The sequence below is a fragment of the Chironomus tepperi genome, unplaced genomic scaffold (assembly GCF_022539635.2).
Source record: "Chironomus tepperi strain 1889 unplaced genomic scaffold, CSIRO-AGI_Ctep_v1 contig_262, whole genome shotgun sequence".
In the NCBI taxonomy this organism is placed as follows: Eukaryota; Metazoa; Arthropoda; class Insecta; order Diptera; family Chironomidae; genus Chironomus; species Chironomus tepperi.
This window is the reverse complement of record NW_027226384.1, coordinates 163,346-181,122: the sequence shown is the minus strand read 5'-3', so window position 1 is coordinate 181,122 and position 17,777 is coordinate 163,346. Positions and strand designations below refer to the sequence as shown.

The 17,777-nt window shown below is 26.7% G+C and overlaps 1 protein-coding gene across 8 annotated transcripts in view; it reads right to left on the bottom strand.

Moving 5' to 3' along the window:
* Positions 1–17,777, bottom strand: part of pros (homeobox protein prospero) — a 158,485-nt gene that overhangs the window by 65,689 nt on the left and 75,019 nt on the right. For 5 of the 8 annotated variants that reach the window (XM_070642052.1, XM_070642056.1, XM_070642060.1 and 2 more), the window contains exons 1-2: positions 7,817–8,233; positions 3,739–4,002 (exon numbers count right to left, since the gene is read on the bottom strand). The gene's annotated coding sequence lies outside the window, so the exon portion shown is untranslated. Of the gene's footprint in view, positions 1–3,738; positions 4,003–7,816; positions 8,234–9,919; positions 10,141–15,428; positions 15,524–17,777 lie in introns of those variants that run through there. The other 3 variants (XM_070642054.1, XM_070642055.1, XM_070642053.1) reach the window with 3 other exon arrangements.

Here is a 17,777-nt window from a genome sequence, read left to right as displayed (position 1 = left end):
TCAACCAAGTAACCTAAACGCCCTCAAATTCAGTACCTTCAGAAACCCCACAACATTCATATTCACTTCCATTTAAAATAAAAAAAAGTAAATTAAATGAAATGAAAAAAAGCTAGACACACATGTAGATTTAGTGAGAAGCAAAAATAATAAAAGACCGGATGTATGAGGAAGTATATTATATTATTTTTTTTCTGACTTGATTTGCTTTATGTCTTTCATTAACTTACCTATAGAATGTCACATTTACAGGTTGTGCACATTACTTATTTTTAAATTATTGCTTCGTGTATTGTTATTTGGATATTTTTTGGGTGGTAATAGAATCGATTGATGTTTTTGGACTTTGTGGTTAATTGACCTTTGAATTGGATGAGTCACGAGATTTGAGGTTATGATTCAGAGCAGAGATTGATGGAATTTCAGATTTACTTCAAATTTAACAAAATAAACTCACTTTTTATGATATTTTAACTAAATTAACCTCAAAATTCTCCAAAAGTCATGTTAATATCACTAAAATAGGTCACTAAGACATAACAATTTTGAATCACATCAAATTAAATGAGTCAATTTATCATTTTTTGTCAACAATTCAACACCTCGACTAATATTTTCTATATAATTTAAACTAAAATGATTTTTATACATTGTTGCAAAGTGAAAACATTGTTATTATTTTTCATAGTGCGAAATCACAAATAAAACGCATGGTAAAGTCATTCAACTATTTTACGTGTATATTTAATAAACTATGACTTGATTTTGACAGTAAAATTTGTTTTAAGTTGTTTAGATTTTTTAATGAATAATTGGTTTGAAATTGGATAATATTTTTGGGTTAGGAGGTCTAGTTAGGATGATTTAATCATCATTTATGGCATCTTATGGGTTTTAAATATTGTGGATATGGCGACTGCTATTGATCGAATCTTGAAGTCATCTTGGATTTAGTGTGGAAAATATGACTCAGATTCTAGTCTGGTGTGACTCTGACTTAGTGCTGGAATTCGGTTAAATCTGGTGTGACTCTGACTTGAATTTAAACAGAATCTACAATAGTTCAAGACAGAGTCACACTAGCCTGTGATCAAATATTAGATCTTAAGAATCATCGGGTAAAACCCAGCTTCGACAAAAATAAAGTTATTATTAATATCCAACAATTCCGCAATTATTAATTAGAAGCTATGACCTAATAGTCTCATGAATTAAATGCAAATAATTCAAAGGTTTTATGAATTCAAACTGTGTGAATTAGTTGATTTGAAAGATTAGAAGAAATCATCAGCCATAATGATAATTGGCATAAATATTATCTAATTTGCTTTACTTGTCAATAGAATTCAAAGATTTTGTTTTCAAGTTGACTGAAGAAGTTATGTCATTTGTTTAACCAAATGAGACGTTACTCAAGTATCTACTGATCTAAAACAAGTGGAGACTACTTTCCAGTAGTCTCAATTTCCCAACAATCAGCTCTCTTCCTTCAAAATCCACTCCAAAAAAATTTGTTTTTCAATTTTCTTTAAAAAAAGCAATTTTCTAATAAACATCAGAAAAAATCCAATTTTTTCATAAATTCCTATTTCCTAAGTCTATGAAATATATTTGCAATAAACTCAGCCTTTCAAGCTGTTGATTTTTGTGATGACAAGAATGAAATTATAATTTTTTCTGCTATTTTTCTTTGTGTAGCTTTCGGTACTCATCGCTGTCTTGTACACGCGACTTGAGTGTATTTTATATTCCATTACAATTTTTAAGCATGAGAAAGGGCTTCGAAGGTGATTTATATATTTTTTTTTTCTATATTTCAAGAAATTGCAGCAATTTCGTGTCATTAAAGTGAAATCTTGTTCTGAAGGCTTTTCAACCCTTATTGGTTTATTGCAGTCTTTTTAAATTGGAAAATTTGTTTTGTATTGTGCAAAATTATTAGGAAAAAATAGCAATGAACTATCAGTCTTTGAAATACTCCTTCGGTAAGGTATTGTAGAAAGAAAGAAGGAGGTGGGTGAAGGCTTGTTAGAAATTCTTCGATTATATTTTTTTTCCAATTTTTTCGCTTATTCTAAATTGCAATTTTCGTTGAGCTGTAAACAACTTGAAGGTGCAAATGAAATGGAATGGAAAATTATTGATTTTGAGTTTGGGATACTTATGGAATGGGAGCAAATTTTGTATTAAGTTGGGTTATGCTTGAAGTTGTGATGATATGAGAGGAAATAATGAGACGGGAATGTGATGAAGTTGTGGATAAGATTTGGTATAATTTTGAAAATTGTACGAAAATGTGTTTTGGAGAATTTACTTGGATTTACCTTAGTTTTGTGCTTGTTTTTCTTGATTATTAGCTGTTTAGTGATTGACTGTTGATTATTATTGCTCATTTGATGCAAAATTACTCTATAAACACTATTAAATTGAAGAAAATTCTAAATTTGCCAAAATTTAAATTGCAACAACAATGATTGTCTTGAAGTTAGCTTCATTCGTTAAACTTAACGAAATAAGTTTCAAATTATTAAAAACTGTTAAAAACAACAAGATTTATTAAAATTAGTAATCTGAGACATAAAGTAAGTAAAAATGTTCCAAATGGTCTCAAAATCCACGTGGATTCCATATGGCTGTCAAATGGAACCTTGTGCTGCACAGATAATTAAGAAAAACCCACAAATCCAACTCTAAAGTCATCCAAAAGAACTAAAAAACATGCAAAAAAGACATTCTGCCTTCTTATCATTCAAACCCACATAATCTGCACATTTCTTAATTCCACATTTCCATAAGCCTCATTCTTATCGCATTGACTTTCTCAAACTCATATCACAAACCCATATACAAAATTGTAAGTATCTCGAGAAAAGAAATACGCCTCCACTTATGACATATATGTAGATATATGAATAATTATTATCATTTGCATTAACAGACTATATCTTGCCTGGACTTCGTCATACGACAAAACTCACATGTGGTTTACAGTTCTGATGTTGTTTAAACAAAACATTCTCGAGATAAATTTCTTTGAAATGAGCAGCACAGCTCGCTTATTGTGATTTAAAAATGAATTTATAAAGAATTAATATTCATTCTTTTCTTATCACTTCCTCAGTTGTCATAAAAAGAAGAATAATTTTTTTTTACTGACTTAATGTGCTTATTCATGAGCTATTTTTTAATATTATTTGCTTAAAGTTATTTTTCTTATCATTTTAATGAATAATTTTTAGATATTTTGGCTATGTAATTTAGAAAAATTCGAGATTAAAATTATAATTTAGCGAAATATTTCTTAGTAAATAAATTTAATCATAATTCTGAGAGATAAAGTAACATATGGGTCATTATCAAGTTAGAATGTAAAAGTTATATCATGCATATATTTAGTAATACTTCTTATGATATTTATGAATAAAAGTTTAGTACAAATTTTAAGTTTCGTCATGATAATTTTCAAATAAATATATGGAATTGTAGGAAGTTTTGGAGTTTAAACGATGGATATGGATGATTGTTTGATCAGTGTTCCCGTGTCTCAAACGCATAACCTACGACTTCTGACGTCTTAAGACTCTTGATGATCAAAACCAAAAATTCTCAAACTTTAAAAATTGAATTTCAATTCAAAATTCTTCCAAAAATTGACCAATTCATCCATATCCATCGCTTAATCTACTCAAATTCAAATCTTTTCAATTTCTTCAAAATATTCAAAAATCTTCAACTCACCTGAACTGCTTTAGATTTTGTTTTTATTTGTCTTGATGTTCTTCCAAAAAAAGCGTCTTCAATGTTTTTGGGCCTCTTTAGATGTCGCAATGATTTTGTTTTTAAGTGTTTTATTTTTTTGGGTTTTTGAATTTGATGTTACTTAAAGATTTTTTTTAGTTTTTTTTTTAAATGAGTTTTTTTTGTATGATTTTTGTTATGTTTCTTTATGTGTTTTATGTCTAAGTCGGTGTAATGTCTAATTGAATGATTTGTGGAAGAAATCTGGAATGAGAAATGTGAGAAGAAATTTGGAGATTAGAAATTTTGTTAGAAAATTAATATTAGAATTTAAGTTAGAAATTTTCAAACTAATTAAGATATATTTTAGATGTTGACATACGATTGCTCGTCTAACACAGAAATATATAGGCTTAATTAGTACCCCAAGCGACACAAAATAAGAGGACGAGTTCAAACAGGCTCTAAACTCCATGTAACTTCAAAATGAAGCTTATTGTCACTAGAATGACTCGAACAAACCTTTTTATAGAATTATCAATACATTTTGATGACCAATGACCCCAAAGTAAGAAATTTGATCAAGAAATGCCCCAAATACTACTTAATTGTGAAGAACATGTCTTTAAATTCAATCAAGATTGTCAAGATTGTAGAATATTGTAGAATATTATAAAATATTTGACAAATATTTCAAAATTAAATAGAATAAATGTCATAAACAAGATTTAAATAAATGTAATATTATTTTCTTCGATATTTATGTTTTAAAATATTTCTAAGAATATGTAAATGAATTTCAAAATTCTGAATAAATAGCTGGAGTATTTAACATTTATGTTTCATTTAATCAACACACAAATTATTTAGTAAATTTATTTGTCAATTATGTGAATTTTAATGTAGAATTTGTAGATTTCTCACAATTAAGATTGTTTGGTTATTGAGAAATTGTAGAATTTAAGTGAAATTTTTATAATTTAATGAAAGTATTGAACAAATTTAATAAGAATTTTAAAAAATTTAAAATTTAAATTTAATTTCTTATTAAATTAAATTTAATTCAATTTATTATTAAATTACATTGTTTATTTTTTAATTTAAATTTTATTTTCTTTTGAATTTTAAATTTGTTTAAATTTTTTATATCAATATTTTTATCTCAATTTCTGAAGATTGTGATTCATTAAACCGAATTTATGAATAATTTTATATTATGTTGTTGAATTACTCATTTTTCAGTGATTTTAAGAATTTTCATACATTTTTCAAATTTAAAAACAGATTTAGTAAGAATTTAGTAATTTGGACTCCAAGAATTATTTTAAAAGTCCAGTCAAGATGCCTACATATTAAAGACTTACATTATTTTCCTAAACCCACTTAATTTCATCAATTTATCAACAAAATTCGTCATAAAAGATTCAAAACTTAATAATTTTCATAAAAAATAACTTTACATCACTTAAAATTCTCTCCTTCTCATCAACAAGCTTTATCTCTTCATCACCAAACCTCCCCAAAAAAATAAAAACTTTTCTCCATCACCACCTCACTCAAAACACTCACACAATAAATGTGGGCAGGGCCAAGAAAATTGTCTTAAGTCTAAGCGAATAAGAAATAAGAAAATGTCGTAAAGTAAGCGACAAAGCAGAACAAAAATTGCTCGTGAGAAGAAAATACAAAAAAAAAATATTGAATGAGCATTTCCCCTCCACAACAGCACACAATGAAAGCGAACGCTCAGAAATTTATTTTATCAGAAATAAATAAAAAATATTTTTTGTGCCTTAAAGTTATGCAATTGGGAATTCAGAGGATGAAAAAATAAAATTTAAGGAGCAGATGAATTATTTTTTCATGTCCCTTTAATTTATGCAACCATGTGTGATGTTAAACTTTTTTTATTTTTCTGACTTTGCATCTGAGATTGTTGGTTTCCATGGAAGCAAATGAATGTCCTTGAAATATAAAAAAAGTCAAAATATTGATTAAAAATTAAAGGATTGTGAGGTTTTTAAAGATGAAATTTTGTGAGGAATTGTGATTCAGTTTAGTGGATTAAAATTGAATTTAACAATGGAAAATTCTCAAATTTGAAAGCTTTTTTTAAAGATTTCATATAAAGCTTAACTAAATTTATTAGATATATATTCTTAATTTTTCATATTTATAAGTTAATATGCGGACTTTTATATTGCAGAGAAATGGCCTTAGTGGTCTAAATAGTAGAGCGTTAGCCTTACGTGCCAAAGATCCTGGGTTCAATCCCAGGTCATATCTAATTTTCTTAGATTTTTTCATTTCTCTGTTCTAGTTACAAAGCTCAGTTTGAGTTTTGGAAGCAGTTTTGGGGTCTTTGTCCTAAACCGGTCACAACCGTAATTGCCAAGGAATTCCTTAAGTTGCTGATTACTATTTATAATTATGTCAAAGGTTTGCTATAAAGTAAGCATCATTGTCACTAATTTTAAAACTTATAAAAGATTCAACTTCTAAGAACAACAAATTTCTATATCCTTTGACTTAATTCCAGCAAATTGTTTAGATTCCATATTATTTTTGAATTCCTTCCATTAATTCCTCAATTAAACCTTTAACAATTTCTTTTTAATTTACAACTAATTTCAGTGCATCCAACTAGATGTGAATTGCGAAGTCACTTAATAAATTATGATCAATTTTCTGACATTTTTCTAGTCATGCCTGTACCATTTTCTTCATTTGTCCCATAAACATAGAAAAAAAAACAAACAAACAACATCAAATGCACAATTTATTCTTTGTTCTTTTTTTTTCGCTAGTTTTTTCTTCTTTCTCTCACTCTTCATTATTCTGGCAACACAGTACTCGTCTATATCACTATAAGTATCACCAAAAGGAAATTTCTATGCAAACATAATCGAGGCAAAATGGCAATGAGCAACAGCAATAACATAAGCCAAATACACACACATGTTATGCATAAAAGAGCACCCACAAAGTGAATGTAAAGTACCGTTTTGTGCATAAACAATTAGTACATGGGAGCAAGTGAGATGGATAGAAAAAAAAAAATTATATAAAAAAAGCAGCAGGAAAGAAAAAAAAAATTCCACACTATTTTTGAAGTGTCACTCGACAAACACTATCATGACACTTGGCTGAGATGAGGATTTTTATTTTGTATTTCTTCTGTCGTGGCACTTGAATGTGTGAAAAGAGAAAGCACCAGTAGCATTAATTGAAGGAAAATAAGCTTGTTTTTTAATCGCCTGTGTTGAAGGTAATTATGTTGACAATTTTAATTGATTTATTTATGTGATGATGATGGTGATTATAAGGGAGATTGTTGGGATGAATAGATTGAGATGTTGGGATGCAGCTATACTGAGATTTTTATTATTTGAGTAAGTTTATAATTAAGAGGTCGAGGTTTTGTATGGAAAAGTTAAATTTTAAATTAAATTGAATAATTCTAGTCGACTTCGAATTTAGAGTTAAATTGAGAATTTTTTTTAAATTTAAAATTCTTTGGTTTTGAAATTCAACATTTTTTGAATTTTCCTAATTTTCTCAGAATTATAACATTTAAGTTATTAAAGAATTTTGAAATATTTTGTTTTGTGAACATTTCAGAATTTTAAACACTTAAAACTTAAATTTTCAAATTTAAAATATCTGAAATTTTGTTGTAAACTTTCAAATGTTGCTTAATTTTTGAATTTTTGCAATTCAAATTAAAAAAAAAAATCAAATTTCAAAATTTTTAGATTGTTAAAATGTTTCGATTTTCAGATATTTTCTAATAATTCGGAATGTTTTTTGAATTTTAAGAATTCATGGACAATTTAAATTTTAGTAATAAATTCATTTATCATCAAATATTTTTAAACTTTTGAATTTCAAATTCAGCTTTTTGGACTAGTCCGAATTATTTCATTTATCAAATACAATTTATTTTATAAATAACAATTTTGAGAAATTCTCAAAAATCCTTCCAATTATCCCAGAAGAAATCCCAATTTTTCCACATATTCCCAAAACCTTTTCATTTCTATTTCTTAAATTTTTCAAAAGCTTTTAAATTTTCTACCTTGAAAAATTTTTTCTTCTCAAACAAAATAAAAGTTAAATTTTCCACAATTGCCACTTAATCGTCATTATAAATGTTTTGTGATTTTTTAATTTTCCACAATTTATTGTTGCACACTTTTCGTTTATCTTGATCGGAAACTTTAATTCTCATTTCCGAATTATTTTACTTTTTTTATATGTCTTATCACTTTTTTTCTGTTTATTTTTTTTCGGTCTTTTGTACAAATTAATTTACATTTAGATTTACTTTATACACACTTTTTATGGATTAATTACAGCGAAAAAAACTTAATTTACAGCTTTGATACTTTTTTTATTTTCTTTTTTATCAACACTTTTTTTGGTATTTTTTTACGGATTTTTCTGAATTTTATTTTTTTGTTAGGTTTTCAGTAACTTTTTTTTGTCTTGATGATTTTGAATTTATTTGAAACTAAAATGAGAAAAATTTTAATTATTTTATGTTATTTAAAATAAAGTGGTTGATTGATACAGATTTATTAGCTCTATCTAAGAAATGAGCTTGAAACTATACATTTTATATTAGTAATACATTTAACATATAAACACATTTAATTAAACATATAAAAATTGAAAAAATAATTGTAATTAATGAAATTTTAAAAAAATTAATAAAGAATATTTAGAAAAAATTTCCGGAGATGTGAAACCAGTGAAAGTGAAGAAAGCATCAAAAAATGTTTGCAATTTCTATTTCAGCTGATTCATTGTTTTTAAAATATCAAATTTGCGCTTCAACCAAACTAACTAACTTCTTAAAACTGTCTTCAATTTTCATCGAAAAACTAAGATTTTAAAAGTATTTGTTAAATATTGAATATTACTTCTTATGAAATTAAACACAATTTTCTAACTTAGAAAACATTAAATTTGTAATTTTCAATTTCTGAAATTTTTAATGTTGTTAAAATTGGAATTTTTGGTTTCAAAAATTGAAATTTCTGATTTCAAAAATTGAAAATTTTCATTTCAAAACTTGAAGTTTTAATTTGAAAACTTGAATATTTCACTTTTAAAAATTTGGATATCTAACTTTTCAAAAATTGAAATTTTTAACATTTAAAAAGATGGAAATTTCCAACTTTTAAAAAATAAAATATTTTCCTTTTTCATATTCTAATTCAACTTTTAATTCATTTCTGCATTATTTTACTCCAAACTTAGCATCTTTTTAATTTTCATATTTTTGTTAAGCGATAAGAAATAATTTTTTGTTTGTCAATAACTTTCACTTATTTCACTTGTTTTTCCATTCATGAATAAAATGATCAAAATATTTAAAATTCTAATTTCAATTTTGAAAATTAGAAATTTATAAGAAGTTTGTGATTTGTCGAAGAATTTTAGATTTTTTGTGAACTAAAAAACATTTTTCTAGTCGGCACTAAAAATGATCAAATTTGATAAAAATCCAAAAAATTATTTTCATTTGAAATATTTCACAAAAATATATATTTTGTCCTTTTTTAAATGTTTATTGTGAGGATTTTAATTTGTAAAAATTCAAACAATTTGAATTATTTTCATACGCTTGATATTCACTGTCCAAAATAATATTTTCATTATTTTTCCATTCTGTCCACAGCGAAACAAACAAAAAAAAAGAATTGTTTTTCTTACATATTTTCCATTCACTTATCACTTTTTATTTTCACACAAATTATTTTCTTTTCATTTTATTTGCATTAAATCCATTTATGCATTTCGAGTATTTTTTATTCATCACAAATTTCCATCGTCCAAGTCACAAGAAATTAATTTTATTTTTTGCATATCCAAAAAAATTATTTTTTTTTTTTTTCATAAATATTAAATTTGCTTCTTTAGCGTCCGATCGCCTGTGGAGTCAAGTGCGATATGATTTGGTAACTTCCTGACGTCGTACACTTTATAATCATAAGACGGAGACTGATGAGATATACTATTCGGAGAAAATTTCCTTTATGCACTATACACTGAACTAAGAATGCTGCTGAGCAAGCAGGCAGCACAAAAAAAACTACAGAAAATTGAATGGAGCAGCACAGAGAAAAATAAAAAAAAAAAGAATTGTATGTATATACTGAGAAAATTTCCTTACGAAAATTCGAGATACACACCACACAGGCAAAGTAGTAGCCCACCGATAGAGATGAGAGAGTAGAATGTGTGTGCAAAAATGCAAAAAGAAAAGACTCAAAAAAATGATGATGATGATTTTACTGTTAACTCTACTAGTTTTTTTTTTGTTGTTGGTGTCGGATGTAAGGAATAATAATAAATTTATAATCATGTATGCGGAGGGTACCGCATACACTTCGCTTTCTCTTCGGCTTCGTCGTAAGACTGTTTGGTAAGTAGTGTACAATTCCAACAAAAAAAAATAATAATAATGTATAAAGAGCGAAGGCGAATCCTTCTTCGGAGATTGTGGGTGGTTTGACTTCGGCATTTGAAGTCGTAAAGACGAAAACGACGACGATGATGATGATGATGCCGGTCTCTTTAACCCTTTCTCTTTCTCTCGATTTTCATCATCTCCCTTAATATTATAATATTTTTTTAGATACGACACACGATGGAGAAAAAATGAGAAAGTAAACGAAGACGAAGCGCACACACTTTTTTAGTGCTGCTCTTCTCCCGCCACCCTCTCCCTGCCTGTTCACCACCCCTTCTCTTCATCTTCACTTTTTACATCTCACATACATACAATTTACACACATATTTCTTTGGGTTTTTTTTGACTACGTATATTGTGAGCAACATCAACGCAACATCATCCTTCTTATATCCCTTTTACGTATTCATGTCTCAGCTTCATGAAAAATCATCAGTTTTGTTGTGTGCTTTAATGATTGTAACAGAATGTTTGTTAGTCTATTTAGAGAATATATTTTTTTTGTGTATACCGGCTTGTTGGGATATTGAATGAATTAGTTTTTGTATTTGAAACTTTTCAATTATTCATATTTTTAGCACGTGTGTTTGGGAATTGTTTTGTATGAAATTTTGTTGTTTAGATTTGATTTGAGTTCAATTGATTGGTGTAAATTTGGTATTGAAAATTTTGTGAATGGATTGTTTTTTGGTGATTGATGTTTTTTGGATTTAAGATTTTTTAGGGAATTTGATTTGAAAATTTAAGATTTTTTGAATTTGATTTTGTATTTTAATTTTTTAAAATTTATTTTTATTTTTAGAGATGAGTTTAATTTTATGAATTTTCAAGATTTTCAATTCTATTTTAATATTTCAAGATTTTTCTGGTTGATAAGAATTTAGATTGAACAAAATTCATTGCATTTTGAAAATATGATTGATAAAAATTTAAATGTAATAAAAATGAATTGATAAAGAAAATTTCATTTTTGTTCGCAAGGATTTGAAGAGTTTGAAAAGAGTTTGTTTTAAAAATTTTGAATTGAATTGAGAAGATTTGTTTTAAGAACTTTGAAAAATGAAATTGTTTATTTTTTAAACACATTTATAAAATATCATGATTTTGTTGACATTGTTAAATTTTCAAATCTACATCATAAAATTTTGAAGATTGTTCAACATTTGAAAAGTTATTTGATTTGAATATTTGACAAAATTTCGATTAGAACTTTCGAATTTGTTGAAAATCAGATAATATATAATGTAATTTTAAATTTTTTAAAGTTTGAATTTTCAAATTTTAAGTTTTGACTCAGCATTGAAATTCTTAATATCAATTTTAAAATGCTTTGAATTTTTAAATTTTCAAAGAATTTAAATCTTAACATGTATTTTAGAATCATAAAGTTCTAAAATTTAATTTGAAATATTAACTTTGAACTAAATTTCAATATTCAAGTTGAATTTTAAAAACATATTTTTAAAAATTGTAGGAAATTAACCTACTGAAATTTCACATCTCATTTAGAAACTTGAAAACCAAACATTGTTGGTTGTTTTTCACATTCACATAGAAAATTTTCTCCGTTTCTTTATGCTCATTCACAATTGATAAACTAAATTTGACTGAATAAGAGTAGAATAATTTAGTTACTTTTCATTAAGTTTTGTTAAGTGAATTTTCAAATCCAATTAAAATTTGAGAATTTTTATTCTTGATGTTTCATTCTTGAATATGAAAATGAAGTTTGAAAAACAATTTTTTAATTATTTTCTTTTAATTCTTAAAATGTTAAATTTTATAAAATAATTTTGTTTTAAATATTATTTTTCAAAAATATTTTTAATTTACTCCAAGAATTTAATTTTCTTTCACACATTTTCCCAACAAAAAAAACTTCATTTCTTGTTTTCATTATATCAAGCAAATATTTTGTTTTAGTCCTCACACATGACAAAATTCAGTCACATTTTGGCAACATTTCTTCAAAATCCACAAAAATTGTTTCATTCTGAGAAAAATTAATTTTTTTTCTCAATTAAAAATATCCAAATATGAAAATAATTTTTTATGTCTTCAGCTTATCATTTGATCATCACTTCACATATATGCCACATGATATTTATCATATATGAAAAAATTTAATTTTTTTTTCCAATAACAACAACAACAAATCATCACATATAAATAAAAATAAAGACACAGGATGAAAAGGAATAAAATAAAAACAATAAAAAAAATATCAACAAACCGGAATTTTATTTATTATTATTATTTTATTTATTTTTTTTGTGTTTTTTTTTTGTTTCATAAAATGTTTTTTTTTTTTATGTTCTGAAATAGTAATAGAAATAACGGGGTTAAATGCAAAAAACGGTTAAAATCTCTGCGGTTCGACTTTTACTAAACGACTGACTGAAACGAGTGAGGAAAAACTGTTTTTTTGCTCTCCGTATGTACGGAATGCCACCGTCCGTGGAGAAAGGAAAGAAAAATTATTTTTTTTTTCATTTTCTAACAAAAAAAACAAAAAAAAAATAAAACTTCACCTTCGCCTCGGCACAAAAATCCAGAGAAAAGAGAAAAAGAAGTCGGCTGTGTTTTGTATGCCTACGTCTACAAAGCATGTGTGTGTATGTGTGTATATGGACAAGGAGATCGGAACTTTTTTTGGACATAGAAGTTAATGGACTGGGGTTTGAATTTGGAGAAGTCTCATTCTAAACATTTTCTACACACACAATATTAGTTCCATCATGTGTGTGTGTGTGTGTGTGTGGACCTACACATTTTCGCACTCTCTAAACAACAGGCAATGTGTAAGCATCAAGAGCAATAATAACAACAACAACTATACGATAAAGTCGATCTGACGACGATGATGATGATGTGATATGTTGCCTCTAATGCCTTTCTATTTCATATATTCGTTCATGTGCATTTTTGTGTCTTCGTGTCTACACATATGTGTACGCATATAATGTGAGAGAAAGGAGAGGGTGGCTTGGGTGGTGGTGGGATTGAAAAATTGTTAAAAAGCATTCAAAGAAGAATTGAGAGAAAAAAGCAACGGACACGAAGGAAAGGGAAGAATTTTTTTATTTTGAGGCATGCGCTAAGTGAATTTTTCAGTTTCACTCTCTAAATTTTCTAAAAAAAATCTTCTTTTCGTTGCTGCTTCGTTGATGACTTTTTTTCTATGTACGAAACTCTTTTTAATTTTTAGTATTAAAATTGTCTTGCTTTGAATAAGTATAGATGTGTATATAAGGGCGCTGTATTATTACTCCCTTGAATTTTTAATCATCCCCAGCATGAGGCGAAAGTTTTAGCTCACCCAATATGATTATTTATTTCATTTACTATATTGACCATTGATATTCTGTTTTATTGCGTTTCAAAGGGAAATTTCTAGTTTTTTAGTATTTTATATTATTGAGATGTGAAATTTCTTGGTGGAAATTGAATTTTAATTAACACAAATTTTGAAATTTTCAGTTTTTAGTAAATAATTTGAGTAAATTTTAATTTACAATTGAAATAAAAAGTTTTTCTGGATTTTTTAGATTTTCTCCAATTTTTCGAATTTTTTTCATATTTTTCAAGATTTTTCTAGAACTTTAAATAAATTTCAGGACAGATTTTAAGATTTTTAATTCATAAAATTGATGAAATTTCAAATTTTTAAGACTTTATGAAAATTTTATGAATTTTCATCATTTTCAAATTTCTTATAACAATATTATTGTGTAAAACACACAAAACTTATTTTTTAAGAATTTCAAATATTAAAATTTTTCAATCGATATAAAAATTTGAAATTTGAAAGTTTTTTAATTTAAAAATAAAGAACTTTATATTGACAACAATTTATAGAGCTCAAAAAGGATTGATAATTTGTATGGAAAAGTTAATAAAAGTCGATTTTACTTTACATAAAATTCGAGAAGATTTTGAATTTTGAATTGTTAGAGCACATGTGACATGTTATTAGTTTCAATATATTATTTTAAATTTATATGAAAATACTTCCTCGAAAGTTGCTAACAACAAGAATGAAAATTAAAATTCACAATTTGAAGAATTCAAAAAAACAAATTTCCAAAAGAAGAAAACTTTCAAATAATTAATTTTTACATTCATGTCCCCAATGTTTGTTGTTTGTAATTTAGTCTTCAGACAAAAATTTCTCTTTTGTGAAAGTGATGCCATCTATGAAACCATAAGATTGTAATCATTTAATGTGTATGTATGAAAAGACATCACATATTAATTTTTCAAAATTGATGACTAATATGCACATATGTTAATCTTAATTGAAGAGACATTATCATTAAAATATATGAAAATTGTTATTAAATTAATGAAAATGTATACTTATGTGAAATTTTGTGAGCAAATAGAGATGTAATGTGTCAAGTTTCAGTCTTCAAATTGATAAAATAAAGAATCAAAATGTAGTTTTTAAGTTCTAATTTTATTTAAAAAATATAATTTTTGGTTCATATTTTCCAAATTTAAGTTTTGAACAAAATTTTCCAATCATATGTTGGATCGAGTTTTAGTTTTTCAATTTGATTCTAAATTAATCAAACAGCTTCTCAACAAAAAATTATACGTTTTTAACTTAAATGTTTGGTATTTGCAGTTGGCAAAGAAGAGCAAGAGAAAGAGCCAGTATTAGATGCCAAATGAGAAAGTTTATGGATCAGAGATGATCTGCATGGCTAGAGAAGTTAGTTAGTAAAAACTTGTAAGTAAATAAGTAAGTAATTTACTTAAATCTTTTGAGTTTTTGAGACAAAATTTTTGTTCAATCTTGAAATTTTAGTGTATCAGATTTTTGATCTGTTTGATGAAATTTCAAAGTGACTTTGCAAAAAATTGATTTCAGCTCTTGAAAATCAACATCTTATTTTAATTAATTCAATATATTTCAATTAAATTAATACTGAAGAAAAATTGAAATTTCAGATATTTTTCAATATTTAAATTGAATTGCAAGATAATTCCATATTGTGCTTTAAGCACCTCTAAATTCTTTTAAAAAAATTCCATTGAGTCATAACCAACAATTTTCCCAGAATGTTCCACAATATTCATAATGCATTAAGCACTCAACGTATGAATTTCAATACACAAAGTCCATAATTTTGTATTTTTCACACAAACACGTTCATTATATTTCCACTGCTAATACCCACACCGCACGAACATTATTACCTACCTAATAAAATTTTGTTGATTGTTTATATTATTTTCATGGAACTCGCACATCGATGCAAAATTTTAATATATTTTGTATTCTTCCTAATCTCTTAAGTTGTTGTTGTTGTTGTAGATTTTCAACTTATTTTTCAGATGTTTATTTCTTGTTTTAACTTAAAAAGTTTCACAAATAAAAAAAATTTCTTGACTTTGGTTGTTCCTGAACTTTTTTTATTATTTTGCTCCAAAGATAGACTTTTTGATGTTGAAATTTATTTATTTGTGGTCCAAAAAAGTTTTCAACTTTTTTTTCAATTTTTTCTTCGTCCAAAAGATTAAAAGAAATGCCAAACTTTTCTTCGTCGTTGTTATTTTTGAGAATTTTTTCTTGCTTATTTTTTTTTAACTTTTATTTAAATTTCACTTAATAAAAAAAATAAAGTTTTTTTCGGCCAGAAAATATTTTTTCATTTTTTAAATAAAATTAAAGCTCATCCAAAATTTAATTTTTTTCACAATTTTTGTTAACTTTACTTCCAAAAAATGTTTTTTTAAATTTCACTAAAAAGTTTAAATTAAAAAATTATTATTTATATATTTTTTGTATCACTCGCACACACAGTCACAAGATGGAATTGTAGATCCTTAAAACTAATTTTTTTAATTTAGTTACTATTTTGCACCAGGAGTTGTTAATTTTTCTAAACTTTTAGTCCAGAAGTGTGTCCTTTAATATAAAATTAAATTTAGGGATTTAGGATGGGATTAGAAAATAATTAGACAACACAAGATAAAAATTAATTTTTTTAAGTTATTTTTTAAAAAAAAATCCAGAATTTTTATGAACTGCAACTATTTTCTTTTTGTAAGTGCTTTCTTTTTTATTATATTTTGTTACTGGTTATCTTAACAAAGCAATTTAGTGTCTATTTTTTGTCTATTTTTTTGTTTTTGATTATTGATTTTATTGTGTGTATTTTGGATGTGAATGGATGTTGAATAAAACTTAAACTAAAGGAAATTGCCGGAGACGAGGTCCCGGTTTGCTTGCAAGAGAAAAATTGCAATTCGCGGCGACAGACACAAAAATATTTTTTTACTTTTTTTTTTTTTTTTGAAACTCAGCCGCGCGAGTTTTGCCAATTTTTGCGATTCTCCGCGCGTCGAAATGAGAAAGAAGGAACAGGCAATGCATAAAAAAAAGTACAAAAAAAAATATCGCGATGAATAAAAATGTATAAAATTTTTTTGAATGTGTGGAATGCACTCACTTGCAATAGCCGGGAAAAAAATTGGTGAAGAGAGGGATGCTTGTGTTGTTATTTGTTGCTGCACTTATATGTATAAAAAAAAATAGTTGCAATACACACGCGGTGTGAAAAAAATATGAAAAACTACAGGAAAAATGTGAGTAATATGTCCATATACCAATATATCGATATATACTCTATACTTTTTCTGTATATTTTTTATTTATTGACGGGCGAGAATTAAAAAAAAAAAAGAAATTTTTTTTTTCAATTCTGCATATGAACAACGACGCTAAACCAGCGTGACTGAATCGACAATCGAACGAATGTGTGCGAGTCGCGATACAAAATTTCGGGCTTTTTGGATGGATGCAAAACGGCGCGAGATGCCTACATACTTCTCTCAAATGTTTATGTACATCACAGGTTCCATGCATGAGTCCAGAGAAAAACATCTACATCATCTGCATGCACACATATCATAAATTTTGTGCTGTATATAGGACCCACCTGCCACCCCATTCGCGATACATTTTCTTTTACGCGAAAATCATACCTCACCCTCGAACATCGATGCCACCCCATACACAACCCGTTCGATTTTTTGCATGGTCCATCCACTCTCGTTTGTGTGTGAAAAAATAGAAAATGAAAAACTTTTTCTCTTCTGTTCAAGTTTTCGGAAAGAATTTTTTTTGTTCCTGCTTTTTTTATGAGTTTTTTTTCTCTCTCGTCGTTCGCCCAACCACCCACATCATCGACTTTAGTCGCCTGCTGCTCCCACAGCATACACACATATCTATGTGCACATATGCACACAGCTGCAACGCACGACATATGAAAAAATAGAAAAAGGATGAAAAAAGCGGGGAGATTTTTTCAGTAAAAAAGAAAAAGACTTTTTTTTTATTTTTGTCGGTGGTGGGAAAAAGTAATGCATGGAAAAAAGTGGATTTTTCTCTCATCCGATGGAAAAATGCGCTTGCGTTTTTTAAAAAAATTGTTTTTTTCTCCACTTGCTCCGCCTTTATTCTTTTCCCACTTTTTTTTCTGTGCTTATCAGAAATGAAATTATTTTTTTTTTCTGTTGTGTACTTTCTTATAGACTTGATGCATAT